Source organism: Amblyomma mixtum, chromosome 3 (genome assembly GCF_055824585.1).
Source record: "Amblyomma mixtum isolate Tamu chromosome 3, ASM5582458v1, whole genome shotgun sequence".
NCBI lineage: Eukaryota > Metazoa > Arthropoda > Arachnida > Ixodida > Ixodidae > Amblyomma > Amblyomma mixtum.
The window spans coordinates 7403626-7418812 of record NC_143014.1 but is presented as its reverse complement, the minus strand read 5'-3'; the positions used below and the strand labels follow the sequence as shown (position 1 = coordinate 7418812).

At 44.6% G+C, this 15187-nt stretch overlaps 1 protein-coding gene and 1 pseudogene across 2 annotated transcripts in view; one reads left to right on the top strand and one right to left on the bottom strand.

Moving 5' to 3' along the window:
• LOC149349162 (heat shock 70 kDa protein 12A-like) overlaps positions 1-15187 on the bottom strand; it is a 378995-nt gene that overhangs the window by 197697 nt on the left and 166111 nt on the right. The gene's annotated exons all lie outside the window — the stretch shown is intronic.
• LOC149349165 (uncharacterized) lies at positions 2090-2944 on the top strand (annotated as a pseudogene).

Sequence of the window (15187 nt, the reverse complement as noted above, 5' to 3'; positions counted from 1 at the left end):
GCTCTGCCTGTCTAACTTATTGTTCATGCTTTGAAGTTCATGTCCTGAGTGACTTGGCAAGGCAATGTCATCCGCGAATCGCAAATTACTAAGCTATTCTGCACTATCTCTTATCCCCAACTGTTCCCATTTCAGGCCCCCGGAATGCTTGCTGTAAACAGGCGATGAATAGCATTGGCGAGATCGTGTCTACCTGCCTGAAACCTTTCATTATTGGAATCGTATTGCTGACTTTATGAAGGACTATGGTAGCTGTGTAATCGTTATAAATATCTTCCAATATTTTCACATGACACTCTTCTACACCCTGATTCCGCAATGCCTGCAAGACAGCCGAGGTTTCCACTGAGTCAAATGCTTTCTGGTAATCATTGAAGACCATATACAGGGGTTGGTTGTATTCTCCGCATTTTTCGATCTCCTGATTGATAGCGTGAATATGGTCTATTGTCGAGTATTCTTAACGAAAGCCTGCCTGATCATTTGGTTGATTGAAGTCTAGGGTTGTCCTGACTCCATTAGCGATTACCTCTGTAAATACTGTAGGCAACGGACAGTAAGCTAATCGGTCTGTAATTCTTCAAGTCCTTGATGTCTCCTTTGTTATGATTTAAGACAACGTTAGCGTTCTTCCGAGCTCCTGGTACGCTCGAGATCACAAGGCATTGCTTATACAGGGTGACAAGTTTATCTAGCACAATCTCTCCTCCGCCCTTGAACAAATCTGCGGTTATCGGATCCTCACCAGCAGCTTTCCCCCTTTTGCAATGCTCCTAAGGCTTTCTTTACTTCCTCCTTCGTTACTGGAGGGATGTCCCATTGCTGTGCTCAACTGCATATCTCAGTGACGTTCTGATTACATTTGCGACTGAATTGATTTGTGTAAAACTTTTGGGCTACTTAAACTATCTTATCCATATTGCTAATGCCATTGCCGTCTTTGTCTCTTAGCGCATACATCTGTTTTTTACCTATACCTAGTTTACTCTTCACTGCTTTTAGCCTACCTCTGTTCTTTAGAGGATGCCCGATTTTCTTGATGTTAAACTTCTTTATGTCGGCTACCGTGCGCTTAAACTTCGAAAGCTGCGCTAGTTCTATTCTGTCTGCCTAGTTAGACATCCTCATGGTTTGGCGTTTCTTAATCAGATCTTTAGTCTCCTGAGATAGCTTGCCGGTACCCTGTCGAACCATCCTACCACCTACTTCTGCGGCACTCTCCGTTGCGATAGTTGTGAGATTATCGTTAATAGCTTCAGCATTACGGTCGTTTTCTTCAGTTAAAGCAGAAAATGTGTTCTCCAGCGAAATCCTGAATTCCTCTACTTTCCCTCTTAACGGTAACTCGTTAGCAGCCTTCCGCTTCACTAGTTTCCTCCGTTCCCTGTTCCAATCTAAGCGAATACCAGACGTTACCATTCTGTGGTAGCTATAACGGAGCTTTCCGAGGAGCTCCACATCTTCTACAATGCAAGGTGAGTGCACAGTATGAAATAGACTTCATACTGCGCGCTTCGGCTATTAGAACTATCTTATCCATATTACTAACCACATTGCCCTCTTTGTCTCTTAACGCATACACCTGGTTTTTACCTATGTCTAATTTGCTCTTCACCGCTTTTAGGCTACCTCCGTTCTTGAGAGCATGCTCGATTCCCTCGATATTAAACTTCCTTATGTCGGCTTCCTTGCGATGGAGATGCAGCGATGGCGTAAAGGTAGAGCATCCGCCTCGCGTGCAAAGAGGACCGGGGTTCGAATCCCGGTGCCGCGCAATTTTCCACCGGGTATAAAAAAAGTCCGCGAGTCGATGGAATTGCATAACCAGGCCTGGGGTGCGGCCTTATCTAAACCTACAAACAGAATAGAACAGGCCGTGCTGTCAAAGTTAATAAATTACCTCTAGGGAGCCGCTAAAAGGAAGCGTAATATGGATAGAGTCGCGCATGCTCTAAAGAACGGGAGTAGCCTAAAAGCGGTGATGAGGAAACTAGGCATATGTATATACCAGATGCGTGCGTTAAGAGAAAAGGAGGGTGGGCTCGGCAGCTGTGCCACTGCGCAGACGAGTAACCCTCTTGTCTTCGCCATGCAGGTTAGAAAATCATACTCTCTTTTTGCAAAGAAATCGAGCAACTACTTCTTAATTCAGCTGCCGAGCCCGCAGTGCTGTACTTGTATTGTCGTTGAATGCTTTGCTGTTGTCCATTCGTTGCTTATGCAATCCGGTGACATAGAAACTAACCCTGGTCCTGACACTGTCGCCATACTTGCAGAACTACAGAAACTAACATCGGGCCAAAGCACGTTAATCAGCGAAGTAAAAGACCTCAGCAGCAGGCTAGTAGCGACAGACAAATCGATCACCGAATTAAGTAAGCGCATTACCGAATAAGAAACCCACCATCAGGACCTCGCATCACTTAAAACAGAAGTTGAATCCATTAAGACTGATGCCGCCACGTCGGCGAGCCAAATCAGTAACCTCGAATCCAGAGTAGACGATGCCGAAAACCGGTCGCGCCGCAACAACCTGCTATTTTATGGCTTACCTGATACTAGCTCAAAGGAAACGTCCTCTGAGTCTGAAGAACTGGTCACCTGCCTTTGCAGTGAAAATTTGGACATCACCATAGATCCAAAAGAAACAAAAAGAGCACATCGTCTTGGCCGTCATTCAAGGGAACGATGTCGACCCATTATCGTTAAATTCACTTTGCATAAGACAAAAGAATCCATCCTAAAAAACGCCCGCAAACTAAAAGACACAGACTACAGCATAGGAGAAGACTTTTCACATTCTGTCCGTAAGGCACGCAAACACCTACTACGTTTCGCAAAAGAAACATCTGATAAGTACGCACTGCGCTTTAAAACACTGTACATAGGCCCGAAGCAGTATATATTCGACGACTTGACGGAAACGGTAAAAGAAGTGCCATAGCAATCGCACTCTACTCGCTCTAAAGCAACTCCCCGACAGCACACCCCCCGAACTAATCTTACCTTATCTGCAGTATTTACTAACATACGAAGCTTTTTACCGAAACGGGAAATCGTATCTAGTCTTGTCTTATCAACCAACAGCACCCTTCTCATTCTTACAGAAACGTGGCTAACAGACAATATCAGTGATACCGAAATTTTAGCCGCGCTGCCCAACTTTAAAGTTTACCGTAAAGACCGGGAGAGAGCCCGTGGCGGTGGCGTACTCATAGCCGTACACCAGCAGTTTTCAGCATCCTTAATCAATGTAGGTTCTAACTTAGAACTGCTATGGCTGCTCTGCCACGCTGCCCCCCGAACTGTGCTGATAGGAGTCTGTTACAGGCCACCGCAAAATGATCCGGACTTTTCCTACAAACTAAACAATGTGTTGAGTGAACTGACATCATCGTATCCTAACGCAGATATTGTTCTTTTTGGTGATTTCAATTTTCCCACTATTGACTGGCGTAACCACACCTCCATGACAAATTCTTCAGAAGCAAAAAATTTTGTCGATGTCTGTTTTAACTTCAACCTTACTCAGCTAATATTAGAGCCAACACGCATTGCGCAGAATACCGCCAACACTCTAGATCTGATATTAATCAACAGCCCTGATAGCGCAACAAGTATTACATACCTAAGGGAAATAAGTGATCATAAAGTCATTCATGCTACCTTCAGTTTTACACCCATGCTTCGTCAAGTTTCCAAGAAAACAATTCGTCTTTATGAAAGAGGTGATTTTCAAGCAATAAATGAAGAACTAACTGCTTTTTTTCCAACTTATGAAACCGATTTCCACACAAAGTCTCTTCACGAAAACTGGACAATTTTCAGGGCCAAAGTTCACGAACTAACAAACAAGTACATTCCGGTGGCTAGTTTCCGTGCTAACCAGCAAAAACCGTGGTTTACTACGGCCCTGAAACGCCTGCAAAACAAGAAAAAGCGTCACCATCGGGCAGCAAAGCGGTACCCAAGCCAAGCATCATGGGAAAAGTACTACACTGCCGAAGCTGATTACCTTGCTGCTATCCGCAACGCAAAACACACCTTTTTCCACTCTGACTTGCCAAATATGCTAATACACAACCCTAAAAAATTCTGGCACGTAGTAAACCCGCAGGATACACGCACAATCGTTCTTACTAACAATATGGGTCAAACCATCAGCGATTGTGAATGTGCTAACATTTTCAATAGAGCCTTTTCAACTGTTTTTGCGAAAGAGTGTGATTTACCTGCTAACGCCTTCATAAGTTCCTTCACAGCGTCAACCATGGATCCAGTTTCTTTCTTCGCAGATGATATATCATCTCGTATCTAAAATATCAAGCTAACGTCATCAGCCGGGATCGATGAAATTAACTCGAAATTTCTGAAAAATACTAAGCACATTTCCGCGGCCTACTTATCACTATTGTACTCTCAGTCTCTCTCTTCAGGTAACATACCGGATGACTGGAAAGTGGGAAAGGTCGTCCCAATCTTCAAGTCTGGTAACAAAAACTCGCCCTTAAATTATCGACCCATTTCCCTAACAAGCATTCCTTGCAAAATCATGGAGCATGTAATTTATTCCCAAGTCATGAACTTTCTCGATTCCAACAATTTCTTTCATTCATCACAACATGACTTCCGTAAAAACCTTTCCTGTGAGACACAACTGGCTACATTTGTTCATGACTTACATGCTAACCTTGATTGCAACCAACAGATTGATGCTATTTTTTTAGATTACGCAAAAGCCTTTGACAAAGTACCACACCAGAGATTACTACTTAAGCTCTCTTACCTAAATATTCACCCTAGCATTCTAAACTGGATTAAGGAATTTTTAACAAATCGAACCCAATTTGTCATAGTTAATAACGAATTTTCTGATTACATTCCAGTAACCTCAGGCGTCCCCCAAGGATCAGTGCTCGGACCGTTATTATTCTTAATATACATTAATGACTTGCCCCTTCACGTATCATGTCACATTCGTATGTTCGCAGATGATTGCGTCATTTATCGTACTATTAATAACTCTTCCAACCAAGAAGCCCTCCAGACTGACCTAACTAACGTTCAGAAATGGAGCGACCTGTGGATGATGACACTTAACCCTCAGAAATGCAAGATTGTGTCCGTCACTCATCGCACTAAACCATTTATTTTTTCGTACAAAATAGAAGCGGTTAACTCATTTAAGTATTTAGGAGTCACGCTATCTTATGATTTATCTTGGCGCACACATATTTCTAATGTAATATTGTCACGTTGTAGTGACGGCAGTCCAGTGGTCAGGAAAACACCAGCCAATCTTGGAAACGAAGCTCTTTATTTGGGCTGACTTGCGCCCGCAAAAGAACTGAATCACTCGGCGGCGGCATAAGCAACAAGCGTGCTCGTCAGTCGTCGAACTACGAATACCCGCTGCTCGCGGCATCGTTCAATTTAAAGCCGGCAAGGAAACTTCCAGATAACAGGGCAAAATCATCTACAGTAATCTGGAAAAACCTAGATGCAGCCTTTCATGGCTGCGATCAATCGAGATTAGACTGGTCGCTTCTCGCGTCACGAACAAAAATGATAACAGCCCTTTCCTGCAGCCTTGAGCGTGAACGAACAAACACTACAATGATACGTGGCAATATCATCCGCGAATAAAACACTAGGCTTTTTGAAACGTCACTTACGTCACGCTCCCCAACAAGTTAAACTCCTGGCTTACCAATCGCTAATCAGACCGAAACTAGAATATGCATCCCCCATATGGAATCCACATCAAATATACCTCATAAATGCCCTCGAATCCGTCCAGAACCGTGCCACTAGATTCATCCACAATACCTATTCATACCAAGTCAGCGTGCCGTCTTTAAAAGCAGAATCCGCCTTATCAGCCCTTGTTATTCGTCGCCGCATTGCCAGCCTAAACCTGTTTCATAAGTTCTTTTACAGCACCCACGGTTACGCAGGCTATATCACATCAGCAGCTCGCATATCGCATCGCACTGGCCATATTCTTCAAGTTGCCCGGCCTCGGACCCATACGACAACGTTCGCTGCTTCCTTCTTCCCCCGAGCAGCATTAGATTGGAACGGCCTTTACCACAGCATCGCCGCTATCACCTGCCCATCCAACTTTTCCAAAGCACTAACAGATCATATTGTATGTTGAACCCACATGGCAACCATTGTACTTATTTTTCTGTATAATCCACCCGTTATGTAATACCCCTACGGGGGTCTTCAAGGTAATAAACTGAACTGAAACTGAACTGAATTGTCATTAGCAATATGGGAAAGAGAAAGTAGCCCAACAGTTCTAGAGAAATCTATGGAGTAGCCAATGTAAAAGAACGTTAAAGAGAGAGACAGCAGCGCAGAGCAATGCGTCATCCCGTCAAATGAGAAAAGCAGCTGGAGGGGATCAGGTAACAGCATACATATTGAAGGACGAAGGAGAGATTGTGCTGGAAAAACTAGCCACCCTGTATGTAGACACCCTTACAACCTGACACTAGACACCCTGTGTGTAGCCATCCTGTACTAGCCACCTGAATTGATAACAGTTGAAGATAAGTGTTAATGAAGAATACATCAGTAATCTGCGATTGGCTGTTATTGCTGAGTGACTCAGGAGATGAATCGCAAAGCATGATCAATGAGTTAGACAGGCAGAGCAGAACGGTGGGTCTGAAAATTAACAAGCAGAAAACCAAAGTAATGTTCACCGGTCTAGCAAGGAAACAGCAGTTCACAACTGGTAGCGAGCTGCTGGAAGTGGTAAGGGACTACGTCTGCTTAGGGCAGGTAGTGACCGCAGAGCCGGATCATGAGAGGGAGATAACTACAATTATAAGAATGGGGTGGAGCGCATATGGCAGGTTCTCTCAGATCATGAATGGCAATTTACCAATATTCCTCAAGAGAAATGTATACAACACTTGTACCTTACCGGTACTCACCTATGGGGCAGAAACGTGGAGGCTAGAGAAAAATGTTCAGCTTAAGTTAAGGACAGCGCCGCGATCTATGGAAATAATAATGATAGGTGTAACGTTAAGAGACCGGGAGCGGCTAGAGTGGGTGAGGGAACAAGCGAGGGTCAGTGACATCCTAGTCGAAATCAAGAGGAAGAAATGGGCCTGGGCAGGGCATGTAATGCGAAGGAAAGGTAACCGCTATTCCAAGAGAAGGCAAGCGTGGCAGGGTGCGGCAGAAAGTTAGGTGGGCGGTTGAGATTGAGAAGTTTGTGCGGACACGGTAGACGCAGCTGGTAAATGACATGGTTAATTGTAGATTCATGGGAGAGAGGCTTTTGACTTGCACTGGGAGTAGTCATACTGATAGTGATGATGCATCCTCGACCACGACACCCGACGGACAGCAGCGAGTTGTGCGTTGAGGATGACTCTGTTGCATGCTGCGCATGCGCTGGTGTCTTTCACGTAGGAACGTGTAGTTATGTGAAAGAAAGAACGCTTCTTTAGAGAAATGATACTGCTCGCAAAACTTGGAAATGGTCAAATGTTTAAGGGGAATTCCCCTGAAACATTTGACCCTCTGCTCCCACTTCGAGTTACTGATCAATTCGCTCTCGCCGTACCATAAGCTTGCCGTTCCGGTTAGCTCAATTGGTAGAGCGACTGCTCCGGTGAAACGGTGGTCCCGGGTTCGAACCCCGCACCAGGAGGAATTTTTCTTTTACGAAGTTTCTGAGAAAGCTGTATAGCTTTCCTTTGTAGCCGTATGGCTGCGCTCGGGTGGATGCCAATGAGTAATTACTCCCTTATTACAAAAGTTGGAAATGTTCAGCATGTCCGGAAAAGACGGCCGCCGGCAGTAAGGCTGGAAAACGAAAGGAATCTTTTTCGACAGCCGATATAACAGTGCAGCTGGCGCTGATAAACGAAAAGCTGGAACAGCTTCTACCATTAAAAGATACTGTTGCTGAGATCGCAAAATCAGTGCAGCACATGTCACATATGTCTGATGACATCGTCACTCGCTTGGACAAGGAGGACAAGGAAATACATTCGCTCAGGAAAAAGATTGATAAGATTGAGAACGGACGCGTACTGGAAACCCAGAAGCAGCTGCAGGATGCCGTCAGTCAATTGGAATGGCGGAGTAGGCGCCTCAACCTAGAATTTCATGGTATCCCTGTTACGCCTGAAGAAGACTTACTTCAGAAAATTAACAAACTCGCAACTGATCTTGAATTGCCTTGCCTGCAGCCAGGTGACGTCACGGCTGTTCACCTCCCACCCGCAAAACCATACAAAATCCCTGGAATCATCGTCAGATACGCACGCCAGGCGGAACGTGACATGAGGCTGGAAAAAAAGAAAAAGCTGAACGATAAAAAAATAACGCTTTCATTCTGGAAAACCTAACAAAACGCAACCGTGAGCTACTGCAGAAAGCTAAAGACTGGGCTAAAAGTAGCGATTCGTGCTTTGTATGGTATGCGAACGGAAAAGTTCTTCGGCGAAAAGACGTTGGAATACGGCAATCGTCGTGAACTCGGAAATGACATTTCAAGAACTAGAAGTATGAAATGATAGTGAGTTGTGATCGAACATAGTTGTCGCAACTCCATATTTTTTTGAAGTACAGGAAAAGATCTGCACCTTATCTGTCTTTTTTAAACCTTAACTGCCGCTATGCAAGCACAAAAATTGATGATCTCGAGCTGTTATTAGACGCACTCAATTTTACCTTCATGGTTATCATCTTGACGGAGACATGGTATCGGGATGATTCGGAAATGTTTACGCCTTCAGGGTATTCTCATTTTTTTTTGTCACTCGACAAACTAAACGAGGTGGCGGTGTGTCACTACTTGCGCGTAACTCTTTGAATTGTTTTGTGGGAAACACTTATGCCACTGTAAATGACGACTATAAAGCCGTAGATCTGCGCTGCGATGATCAACTGCTCGTTGGCGTGTACAGACCGCCTCAGGGTTGTTTTGACCACTTCTGTACTTTTATTGCGAAAGCAATACTACGCTCACTAACGGCCTTTCGTGTAGCGGTGGCCGGTAGCCACGTTTGACCTTTAGAATGACCTCTGACGTAGCAACCGTCGCGGTGGACACCTGAACCGCACCGTACAAGAAGGGGGGGGGCAGTGGGAGTGAAAGAAGAAAGACGAAGAGGAGCCGTAGTGAAGAAAATGAAAATTCTATTTGAGGAAAGGAAATTGCGCAGGAACTGTCTCACATCTCTCGGTGGACACCCGCCATCCGTTTGCAGAGGAAGGGAGGAAGTGGAAGTGAAAGAAGGAACACAAAGAGGGCCCGTAGTAAAGAAAATGAATTAGAGGAAAGGAAATTACGCAGGAGGTTGCGCCGCTGCGCGGAGGAGAGGCCACAGTTGGCACGATTCCAGCGCAAGGACGGACGCCGCGAGCATGAGCCATTAAAGGCTTTCACCTTAAAATGAATTAGAGGAAAGGAAATTACGTATAGGCGCTAGTGAGGTTATAGCGAGTCGTCATACCAGGAGCGAGAGACCAACTCGGCTCCTCTGGTAACAACGGCGGCCGCTTGCCACGGCGCGCCGCGCTCTTGCCACTAGAGGCGCTGCATATGCAGCATAAAACACCTGCTTTCGCAACCTAACAGGCTTAACCAAAGCTAAGCCCCCGCCAATTTTTTTTTGAGCAAGTTCTTTTGCTACAGAAAACAGGCTGGTAATTGGCCGAGATTAAATTAGTTGTCCCGGAGACAAAGCACATATTACTGACTTCTATAACTACAGTGTACGGCACTGAAATCATTTACACAACACCAACAAGGGTCACTGATAAGTCCGCCACTATGCTAGATTTTTTCGTAACTAATCATTCTTCATTAATATCTGCCGACACTATAGCTGCCGAAATTAGCGATCATTTACCTGTTTATCTGATTGTAAAAATAGCAACGCGCACAAATAGGAAGAAAGAAAAACGCACCTTTCAAGACATCTCCGAGTTAACTTAAAGCATTTCAAAACATCCTTGCGTAAACAAAATTGCGAACACATACAAAATCAGAGACGCCGAAGGGGCTTACGAAACCTTTTTGTCTAACATAAAGGTAATTTATAACAAGAGCTTTGCTATGAAGACCGCCAAGCAGGCAAACCGAATCCGCATGCCTTGGATAACAAAAAATATCCTACAAATATTGATCATAAAAACCGTCTTTTTCAGACATTTCTTAAAACAAAAAACCAAATCGTCTTTCAAGATTCAAGATTTTAAATATAACCGGAATAGGCTTGTCAACGTTCTCCGGAAGGCTAAATGCGCCGACTATTCTAATCTATTTTCACAAGATACTCAGCGATCTGATCTAACTTGGAAGAAATTAGAGGTTGTTCTTGGTCGTACTTGTGGCTCTAAAGAAATTGAATCGATTTGTCACAATGGCATGGTGGTCTCAGAGTACCATCTAGCTAATATCTTTAATGACCACATCATAAAGCAATTTTCACATCAGAATGTTGCCCTAGCAGGAAATGATGCACCACTTCCGGACATTTCCCCAAATGCGAGTACCATGTCTCTGTACCCTACGGACGAGGATGAAGTCGATTCTATAATAATGAATTTAAAGAACAGCAGTGTTTGCGATGCTGATGATCTACAGATAGAGCCTATCAAACACGCTGTAGAAATCGCAAAAGCCCCACTAGCGTACATATTCAACCTTGTCCTTTCAACCGGCGTCTTTCCGCAGTCAATGCAGGCTGCGAAAGTCATTCTAATATTCAAAGGCGGGGAGAGAAATGTGGCCTATATCAGTCTTGCCTATTTTTTCTAAGGCTATGGAAAAAGTGATTTACTATAGATTATCCAGCTACCTCATTAAGCAGCCGTGCTGCGTGACTTTCAACATGGTTTCCGTAAACAATGTTCTACAGAAACAACACCACTAGTGCAGAAGGAAATAGGTTTGGTTTGGTTTAAGGGGTTTAACGTCCCAAAGCGACTGAGGCTATGAGAGACGCCGTAGTGGAGGGCTCCGGAAATTTCGACCACCTGGGGTTCTTTAACGTGCACTGACAGCACACAGTACACGGGCCTCTAGAATTTCTCCAAAGAAATTCTAGCCGCCGCGGCCGGGATCGAACCCGCGTCTTTTGGGTCAGCAGCCGAGCACCATAACCGCTGAGCCACCGCGGCGGCTGCAGAAGGAAATAATAATCAACAATTTTCTAAATGACAATGTAACACTTGGAATATATATAGACCTATCAAAAGCCTTCGATTCCTTGCAGCATGAAACTCGCCTTGCGAAACAGACTGTACGGTATACGCGGTGTAGTTTATAAGTTAATAGCATCTTATCACAGTCAACATCAACAGTTTGTAGCAATTGGTAGGTTTTCTTCAGATACTAAGGCGATAAAAACAGGTGGTGTACCACAAGGAAGTATTCTCGGTCCACTGCTTTTTTGCTTGTATATTAACGACTTATACAGCTTATTTCACAATCCGCAGGTTTCCTTAGTATGCTACGCTGATGATGCAAGTTTACTGTTCACAGTCAAAACACAGGAAATAGAAAAACATTGTGATGAGTAACTGCCGCATTTCACAGTATGGGCAAAACAAAACTCGTTAATAATAAATGAGGAAAAAACTAAAGCTGTCCTATATCGGCCTAAAAACAAGCATATTTCCTCACTTAAAGTTGTGCTCGATAAGCTCCCGATCGAAATAGTAGATAGCATAAAAGTTCTTGGGGTTAATTTTTCTAGTCACTTGACTTGGGATCACCACATTAATGAAATCTCTAAGAAAATGTGCCGAGCAATCGGCGTAATGAACAAATGTAGGCATATGCTCCCCAGGAGATGAAGCTACTGTTATATAATTCCCTAATTCTTCCACATCTTACATATGCGCAGTTGGTGTGGGGAACAACTACTAAATCAAATTTAAACAGATCGTCGCTTTTACAAAAGGAAGCAGTAAGGATAATAGCTAATGCATCGTATGACTCTCACGCAAAACATTTCTTTAAAAATCTGTCAATCATTACTGCTTGGGAATGTTACAACCATCGACTGACTGCATCGTAACGCAACGCAGTAAGGGATAAAACTCCTTTTTCATAAATATTTCCACATTACAGAAAAATGCAATTGCATATAACACGCGTCATCCGCATATGTGGCACACACCAACTCCCCGCAAAGGCTGTTCGCTTCAATCAATAACCTACACGCTTCCAGTCGTCCTCAATTAATATTCTCGCCAGTCTATTGGTGTCACCAAACTGCCCTTGAAATCATTGAAACAACTGTTTTTGTGATGCATTTTACTTTATAAGCCTCTTACTGTGTCCGCATGATGCCAGTTCTTTGCAGCCTGTGTTATCTTTTGGCCTTTTTTTTCCTGTTTACTCAAGTGTAGCCATTGACGCTTTTGTTTTCCTCTTGTGAGATACCCATTTGACATTCATGTTGATTCTGTGAATGAGACGATGTATAGTGGGCCAATACTGCTGTTGTGAGTGGGGCAGTCGCCTCGTCAAGCTGCTGGCAGCAGCAGCTTTTTGTGGCAGCTCCATCCATGTACCTTGTACGAAGGAAAAAAAATTGATTTGATTGGATGTGCAATGCGAACACGGCACAACGCACACCCGGGGGACGCCAATGAGCTCGCCCTGCCCTTTCGCTCCCTTGTTACCTGCTCATCCCCTTCACCGGTCTTGCAGCCGAAAGACACGGGTGCTGCACGAGCGGCTGCGCGAAAAGGCCCAGTTTCCTGATCGAGCTTCGGTGCCAGTCAATGCGTGCAACAAAGGGGCAGCGGTCTCCATAGTGGGTTCGCTCGGAATGCACGTGTTCCTAGCGGCTAAACTGCCTCGTTCAGTTTTAAAGAACATAATATAGGTTTGGTGACAATATACGAAACGTTTCCGTTGCTATCCCGAAGTATTCGTGAACTGTGGTTGTTGGGGGAAACGCTCTAAGAATTGACTTTTTTCTCCGTACCGTTTCCTGACTAGATACTCACCTTGTCTAGCATAATTTTTCAAGACTGTTTTGTCTGTTTTGACCCGGGCCCGTTTCTTTTTGCACTAAGAGAACTCCGCTATATGCTACGATAATTTGCTTTTCATTTTCATGAATTTTATATATTTTCTATTGTATTGCATTTTGTATTTTATTGTATCTTGTTTGTTCCTTTGTATTGTATTCTACATGCTCAGTGATTGATGTTTTAATAATGGCGAATTGTACCGCATCTTTCTTATTGTTTTGTAACTGTACAGTTATTGCTGCCTCATTATTCTTTCTTGTTCTTGGCGCGACCGGCCACTTGTCTATCCTGATGCAATATTCCGGAGACGAGGCCTCGTCAGGCGTGCTTTAAACGCCTTTTGCCTCGTCGACCTTGGCAGTGCTTTATACCCATGTGGGATATTCGGTCCTGTATTGTACACCCAGTTCTGTCAAAATAAAATGAACTGCACAAACAAACAAACAAACAATCAAACAAACAAACAAACAAACAAACAAACAAACAAACAAACAAACAAACAAACAAACAAACAAATAAACAGTTTTAACATGCCTATGGCAGTTGTTTTCTGAAAACAAAAAGAAAAGAAAATGTGCTTTCAAAAAATTACAAGAATGTCATCTCATCACCCGTAGCATGCATTCAGAAATGCAGTGAATAATAAACTAGTTTTGTAGCGCTTCTTGTCTAGTTGGCAGTCTTTCCACAAGGCGCAAAAGGGAAAAAGTTGTCGAAAAAGAGTTGTTCAGATATAAAATTGAATTTTTGTACGCTTGAGTTTGAAAGTATTACTAATATGGAAAAAAAAATGATCAAAGTAAGGAAGTTGTGTGTTGGAAGCCCTTAGGGCCTCTTTATGACTCCCAGGACTTGAACGGCAGGCAGAGCGATGCCACTTGTTTTTGACCCGTGTAGTGCAAACAAAGTGCGCTCCTGCAGTTGATGATGATGATGAGGCCGGAAGGCAAGGAGCACCGGAGGAGAACGGCTGTTTTATGCGGCTGGATGCCTAGGCTGGCTGAAGAAAACGGCCTTACCAATGATATCACTCGAGCTGCGGCTGCTTCAGCCTAGAATGCCACGGCCCAACGAGCGGCGGAGGCCATCCTTGCTTTGTCGAGTTTCGCGCGCTGTTGCTTCAAAATAAGCCTAAAGGGAAAACTCATCTTCGCTCAGGTAGTCAAGAGGGCAACCAGGGGAAAATTTCACCTTGGCTGTTGCATATGTCATTAAACTAATGGATAGAAATTCCAGGTTTCGCGAGGAATGTGGCGCAGTTGGGATGCAGCACGGTGGCTGACCCACAGCGGGCTGGGGTCCTCGCTTGGGATAGCTTTTCGACATTTCAGGAGCCACGGAGACACGCATTGTAATCAGCGAAAAATGGGTGGTCTCTCCTCTTCAGTGCTGCGTTAGGGGTGGTGCATGAGGATCGCCAGCGCCGGAAGGAAAGCTGCAGCGTCTGCACCATCTCACGTCGGCGGCAGGGCACAACCTTCCCGTCTCCCATGCATGCTATGAGCTCGAGACGCAAACGCGCTGCGGCGCTGCGGATGCGCGTCTGAACAGAGCAATTTGAGCGATGATTCGTACCTTGGCTTGACGTTTGCTTGCGGAGAAATTTTGGCTACGCGGGCGCACGCGCACCAAGCAGAAGCAGAGTGTGTTCGTGCGCCATGTTATTGTTTGTCCGATGAGCCAACCCACATTTCTGAACTGTCGTCCGCACAAGCGCCAGGGAGAGACGCATAGCGCATCAAACAAAATCTGTAGGAGAATCATTACGCTTTCTATTTTGTTCCTTTCTTTGTACCTACACAGCTCTCCAACACTGCCATGTTTCACTCAAGCATGCCCGCAGTCTATTCGGAGCCGCGTGAGACGACACCTGTGCTTCAGCGGCGTTGGTCCTCGGCGCTTCCTCTCGCTCTGGACTGTGTTTCCCCAAACGACCAGTACTGCAGGATCATCATGGAGCACATTGCGTATCGCACAGCAGTTTCTGTACGGCTTCCCGGGCCGCGAGTGCGCCAACCTTATTTAGAGTTGGAGCGCGGCAAGTGATTCAGCCAAGATGATTAATTGTAAGCGCTTAATCTCTTTGCTCATGAAATGTTTTTACGTCTTTATCGTCACGTTCGACTTTATTCACAGCAAACCGCGGTTGAATGCA